Source organism: Centroberyx affinis, unplaced genomic scaffold (genome assembly GCF_046629955.1).
Source record: "Centroberyx affinis isolate AG114_WGS23_722 - 3 ecotype Tasmania unplaced genomic scaffold, CSIRO-AGI_Caff_v1 ptg008932l_1, whole genome shotgun sequence".
Taxonomy (NCBI): Eukaryota; Metazoa; Chordata; class Actinopteri; order Beryciformes; family Berycidae; genus Centroberyx; species Centroberyx affinis.
The window spans coordinates 27,501-34,104 of record NW_027284374.1 but is presented as its reverse complement, the minus strand read 5'-3'; the positions used below and the strand labels follow the sequence as shown (position 1 = coordinate 34,104).

At 40.4% G+C, this 6,604-nt stretch overlaps 1 pseudogene; it reads left to right on the top strand.

Annotated features, from left to right (window-relative positions):
- Window positions 1–2,594: 2,594 nt before the first annotated feature.
- Window positions 2,595–6,604, top strand: part of LOC139640290 (protein NDRG3-like) — a 16,676-nt pseudogene continuing 12,666 nt past the window's right edge.

Here is a 6,604-nt window from a genome sequence, read left to right as displayed (position 1 = left end):
CTTCATAACTGGGCTGTGATCTCCATTCTCTCTAGTTAATATACTTTGTTTTACATTTATGTTTACAGTGTTTTTCTTCTCTTGTCTGATGTCTCTACATGTTTATGTTTTTTTTTCTGTCATTTCTGTGTGTTTTTATGTTGTATTGTTATTTTTGTTAAGTAAATAAAAAAAACAAAAACAGGATGTGATGTCACTGTCATAGAAGATGTCAGGAAAGAGAGAAGAAGCGGATTCTCTTTTCAGCTGAATTCAAAATTCAAATATCGAATGTTGTCATGTTGTTAAGTTAAGAAATAGCTGAGAATGAGTGATCTCATTAGCAGATGAATTAGTTTCTGAATTGACTGATGTGGAAGTGAACTGACCGGTCTGCATGTAATGAATATCTGTTTTTACTATTCTGTTTCAACTGAATAAATCATTTTTCTATTGGAGTTGGCCTCTGTCTTGTTGCTCATGACCAGCCAACTGGCTTAATAATAATAATAATAATTGTGCAGGAGGCAGCAGGGAGGCTTTGTGGTTAAAGAGACCGTTGACTTCAAGCCTCCACCAGACACTGAATCCCTACCTGCTCCAGCCGACCTCTGACCTCTGACCTCCCGGTGGAGCGGGCAAGAGAAAAGAGGATTTCCCTACAGGAAGCAATAAAGCCCCGCAGTTTTACCACTTGAACAATAATTGGCTGCAGGATTCCAGAGTTTATCCACTTTCAGCAGCCAAATACCCAAAGCCTACACAGTATGTACACACAATAACACACAAATACTGAGGGATTAAGGCAGCAAACACCCAGTTTAAGTTAGAAGTTGACCTATATACAGTGTTGAGAAGCTACTATGAAAGCCAAGTTTTACAAGCCACCAGTTACTTCATATAGGAAGAGACTGACCTAGAGCAAAGCTACTGTCAAGAGAAATATGGTTTTGTGAACTAAAGTTACTTTCATTCATTCAATTTTTAAAACGGCCATTCTTGGAGTGATACCGGAGGGTCTTAGCAGCAGAAAAGAGATATACATGTTACAAATACTTTGTTGTCACACGGAAATGGCTTCAATCTGATCCCCCAACACATGAGCAATGGATATCCAGACTGAAAGAAGTGCAAGAAATGGAAAGAATGACTCATAGGTTAAGGTTACAATCTGACAATTTTATTTCTAGATGGGCTATTAATAATTTCATGTAAAACCCCTTTTTTTTTTTTGGTTGTTTATTGTTTGTTTGTTATTCTCACAAATAAAAAAAAAATGATTGAAAAAGTAATTCATATCTATCTATCTATCTGTCTATCTGTCTATCTATCTATCTCTACATTGTTCATAAGATACAAAAAAATACTACTGGTTAAAAGTTGTATTTTATTTGAAATACAGTGCCAATACTGTGTTTCTAAGCTGCCTGCCAGAAACTAGAGAAACTAAAATAACCCATCTGCCTTCATCACAATGTTAACTTTCTGTTGGCTGCGCTGCCATCACTCCTACATTTACACTCAGTCTGGACCTACTAGAAACTCAAATTAAACTACACAGTTTGGCTTCACCACAGAAAGAAAATGTGGAAGGAATGCTGACAAGAAAGTAACAGACTGCTGAAAACACGACTGAAATGAATTGATTGAACGACTGCAAAATATAAACTACTAATTTAATTACATGTAACTAGTGAAACTAGTGCTGTATGTCTAAATGTGAAGACCGCCACTATCTAAAATGTCTTGTATAGACTAAGATAAGAATATAAGAAGTACAGAAATCATCTTTAAAATAAACTAATAATATCACATGACACAACAAACAAGAGATATAGAAATGCACTTATAATCAGTGGTGGAAGAAGTACTGAGATCTTTTACTTCAGTAAAAGTAGCAATACAACAATGTAAAGATACTCCATTACAAGTAAAAGTCCTGCATTCAAAATCTTACTTAAGTAAAAGTACATAAGTATTGGCAGCAAAATGTACTTAGAGTATCAAAGTAAACGTACTCATTATGCAAACTGTCCCCAGTTAGAGAGTTATATTTTTCATAAATTATTGGAATATTAATACTGATTTATTGACATACATGTACATGTAAGCAGCATTTTAAAGTTGTCAACGTGAAGCTAATCTTAACAATTTAGCTATACTTTTGGGTAGTCTAATCTATAACAATGCTATTTTATAGTTATTTTATAAAGATGATCAAATGTTTTAAATATAAAATATTGATCTGAAAAGTAACTAGTAACTATAGCTGTGAAATACATGTAATGGAGTAAAAAGTATAATTTTTCCCTCTAAAATGTAGTGGAGTATAAGTACAATGTAGCATAAAATGGAAATACTCAAGTAAAGTACCTATAAATTGTACTTAAGTACAGTACTTGAGTAAATGTACTTAGTTACTTTCCACCCCTGCTTATAATCTATACAGAGACGTTTCCATTACAAGCTGTGTCATCTCTCTCCTCTGATCTCTGCCCTCTCTGGGTTTTGAACCGGCGACCTCCTCGTGCGCGTGACCACCTGCTGAATGAACGACCTGTTGTTTACGCACGAGACGCTCCGCCCCGCCGCGTGCGGACACAGTTCAGTTGACAGCCAAGCCAACAGCCTCGCGACAGCTGAACCCCCGACCAACGGTAACCACTTAGCCTCACCGACTTAACTAACCGACGAGTTAAATTCAACTGATATTTGTCTACCTCGCCTCGGGAGCTAACGGCTAACGGTGAGTAACGTAGAAAATAACGTTCAGTAGCCGTTACCGTCTTTGTACGGTAGGTTTTGGCTGGATTGCCTGTTGGCTAACGCTGGTCGGCTAATTAGCTAGCTAACGTTAACGTCTAGCTGTACTAAAGTGAGCTAAGTATAGCTGGCTAATTGTCATGATAACGGTAACCTGGCTAACGGTAAGTAGCGAGTGTTAAATTAGACTAGGTGCAGCATTGTTTTCTCCTCATTCTCAGATAGCTTATGTGGCGAGGGAATATTTGGCCACAGGTGTTTGTGTGTGTGTGTGTGTGTGTGTGTGTGTGTGTTACTAACGAGGCGACACATCCTCCACAGTAACTTAACACAAGCTGTTTTTAACGTTAGGCTCGTTAATTAGGTAAGGCTAGCTAATCTGTAGAGACTCCTGTCTTCCTGGCTGTGTGTGTGTGGGCGGACGGCAGCAGAGAGATAGCAGATGAGGCTCAGAGCAAATCACAGAAACGTTACACTCAATTCACAATGAAAATCCAAGCTGTAACTAGCGTTCAGTCTCAGTATTTCCTCTATAGATTAGATATGAGAACTTTATATGGCAAAACACGTGTAAGTGTTTGAATGCTGTGTTCACTGTATGAATTGACTGAAAGTGAGTTGACCCTAACCCAGATAGATGGATTGATTCTTCTCCTGTCTCTCACTGTCCTCCATACCAGCACCATGCCATGGTCCATAATGGGATGGAAAACCAGTTACTTAGCCATTGCCATGGAGCAGAACTGTGGGGCTAACATGGCCGCTACTGGAAACTGGCCTGGCCCGGCTCTGCCTATGTTTGGCTGTGGTTGTTGAAGCCATATAGTTAATTAGCTGTTTGGGCTGGAGCCAGATAGCCAGCAGCTAGTTAGGTCAACAGTTCCATCCAAATCACTCTCTTGAAATAGGCTACTGTTACCAAATCTGCCCCCACACACACACACACACACACACACACACACACACACACACTCTAGATGGACAACTGCCAAATGCCAGTGTAAGATTAATGACTGTTGACGGGTTAGACTGACAGTGAGACAGACAGACAGGCAGGCTGGCAGGCAGACAAATAGGCTGGCAGGCACTTACATTGATTACAGTTTTTTTTTTACTGACCTCTTTCCACCTGTGTCTTAACTGTACATCTGTCTGTCTGTTTCTGTCTGTCTCCCTGTTTTGTTGTTTTTTTTCTGCCTGCCTAAACATCTACCTGCCTTTCTGCCTGTCTGGTAGGCGTGTCTTAGCAGGTTGATTGGCGGCTGAGTGGTCCTATGATGGAGGAGCTTCATGATGTCCAGCTGACTGAGATCAAACCACTGCTGACCGGACAGGTGAGCAACAACAACAACAACAACAACAACATCAACTCGGGTAGCAACATTTTCTCATCCCACTTTGAATGGCGTTCATGTGAGATTTCCAAATAGGAAATTTGTTTTTCTGATATATATCTAATAGCACGTGAATGCAGGGATACTCAGTAGTAAGATGTCTCATGTTGAATAAACTCCACTGACAGCTAGAATCAGCTTCACATCCTGCATTCTGTCAGATAAATTAATAATGTATAAGAATGATGAGATAAAGAATCTCTCTCTCTCTCTCTCCTCTCTCTCTCTCTCTCTCTCTTCTCTTCTCTTCTCTTCTCTAGACTGGGAGAAATCTGCAGGACTTTAACTGTCAAGTGAGTTCAGTGTAAACACACAGTGCCTTCAGAAAATATTCATGATCCCCTTCTTGACTGTTTTTTTTTTTTTTTTTTTTTACATTTTGTTGTGTTGCAGCCTCAATTCAAAATGGTTTAGATTGAGATTTTTCATCAACATTCTACACAAATAACGCCACGATGACAGTTAAAACATGATTTTTGAATTTTTTGCAAATTCATTGAAAATGAATTACAGAAACATCTAATTTAAACATGTGTTCAACCCCCTGAGCCAAGAGGGGGTGTCACTGCATATTTATTGACTCAAAACATTTCAGCTTTCCATTTTTAATGAATTTGTGAAAAATTGAGTTGTGCGTGGATCAGTGACAGAAATCCCATTTTAATCTATTTTGCATGCGGGCTGCAACGCCACAAAGTGCAGAGAGAATCAAGGGTCTGACTCGTCTGTCAGTCTGCCTTCCTGTGTGTCTACTGCAGAACTGGGGAATAATATCAATACAGTAAAATAGTACCACACTTTTCCCCACCATATTCTATGGATGCAGTGATGCGCCCCAGCGTAATATAATTCTTCATAGAGCTGCAACAATTAATTGATTAGTTGTCAACTATTAAATTAATCGCCAACTATTTTGATAATCGATTAATCGGTTTGAGTAATTTTTTAAGAAAAATAAGTCAAAATTCTCTGACTCCATCTTCTTAAATGTGAATATTTTCTGGTTTCTTTACTCCTCTATGACAGTAAACTGAATATCTTTAGGTTGTGGACAAAACAAGACATTTGAGGACGTCATCTTGGGCTTTGGGAAACACTGATCAACATTTTTCACCATTTTCTGACATTTTATAGACCAAACAACTAATCGATTAATCGAGAAAATCATCGACAGATTAATCAACAATGAAAATAATTGTTAGTTGCAGCCCTACTTCTTCACATTTCAAGCATCTAAATGAAAGGCTGTGTAAAGATGTTCTATCAGACGTCGGTCTCAACAGTGAGGGAGAAAAAAGGTAATTAAAAGACTGCATGAAAGTCTCAGATGGCTTGGATTTAATTTGGTAATTGCTTTTTACTCTTTTTTTTTTTATAACTGATTGTGACATCTTATTGCCCCATGGGATGAGATTAGAGGAGGAGGGGAAGATAAGAGAGAGGAGGAAGAGAGAGAAGAGAAGCGGATGAACATAGAAGAGGGGTGGATAGGAATGGAGAGTAGGATCCCAAAGCTTTTTCACTCCTCCTCCTTTCCTCCCCTCCCTCACTATCACTCCTCCTACCAGGAAGGAACCTGGAGGAGACGAGGGAAGGAATGGAGTGGAGGAGAGAGGGAAGCGAGGAAAAGTGGAGGCCATTGGGACAGGTTATTGGCCGTATCGTAACTGATGTAGCCCAAACTACTAGTTGAGAATAGGAGGCTGACAGTAGGAGAGGAGTAAGACAGGATGGATGGATGAGAGAGGAGGGATAATGAAACACGCCGAAAAATGGGAGAAGAGCGGCAGGTGGTTGGCTGTTGAACAAGACCGTAAGGCTCTTAGCCAATCAGTTTAGAGCTCACTCATCTTGAGCCAGTCATATTCAGAGTTGTTGCCGCTCCCCCTCCCTCTTCCCCCCCCTCTCTGTCTATTTCTCTCCCTCTAATTCCTTCAGTTGGCGTGAGGCTGACGGGACAACAGCAGGGCCGACCTGTCTCTCTCTCTCTCTCTCTCCCTCTCTCTGTCTCTCTCTCTCTCCCCCTCTCTGTCTCTCTCTCTCCCTCTCTCTCTCTCTCTGTCTGTTTCTGTCTGTCCTCTCTTTCCACCGAACGCTCCGTCCCCCTTTCCATCTGTCTCTCTCTGAAACATTTTCTGTTTTCCTCTTTCTGTATCTAAAACTCTGTCTCTCTCTTTCTCTCTCTCTCCTCTCTTTCTGTTACTCTCTCCTGTTAGGATTCAAGCATCTCTCTTAGTTACATTTCTCTCCTTCGTTCACTCCCTCCTCCTGTCCTCCTCTCCTCTGTCAGGATGTCTTCTTCTCTGGACTTGAACCAGATCTCCTGTTCTTTGGGAGTTGGGGTGGTGAGTGTTAGCCAGTTAGCCGTTAGCCTGAGCACCTGCTTTACCAGCTGGTAGTTGACAGGAGTCGGCAGTCGGCTTTTAGCCAGTTAGCCGTTAGCCTGCCGCACCTTGTTTACCTGCATG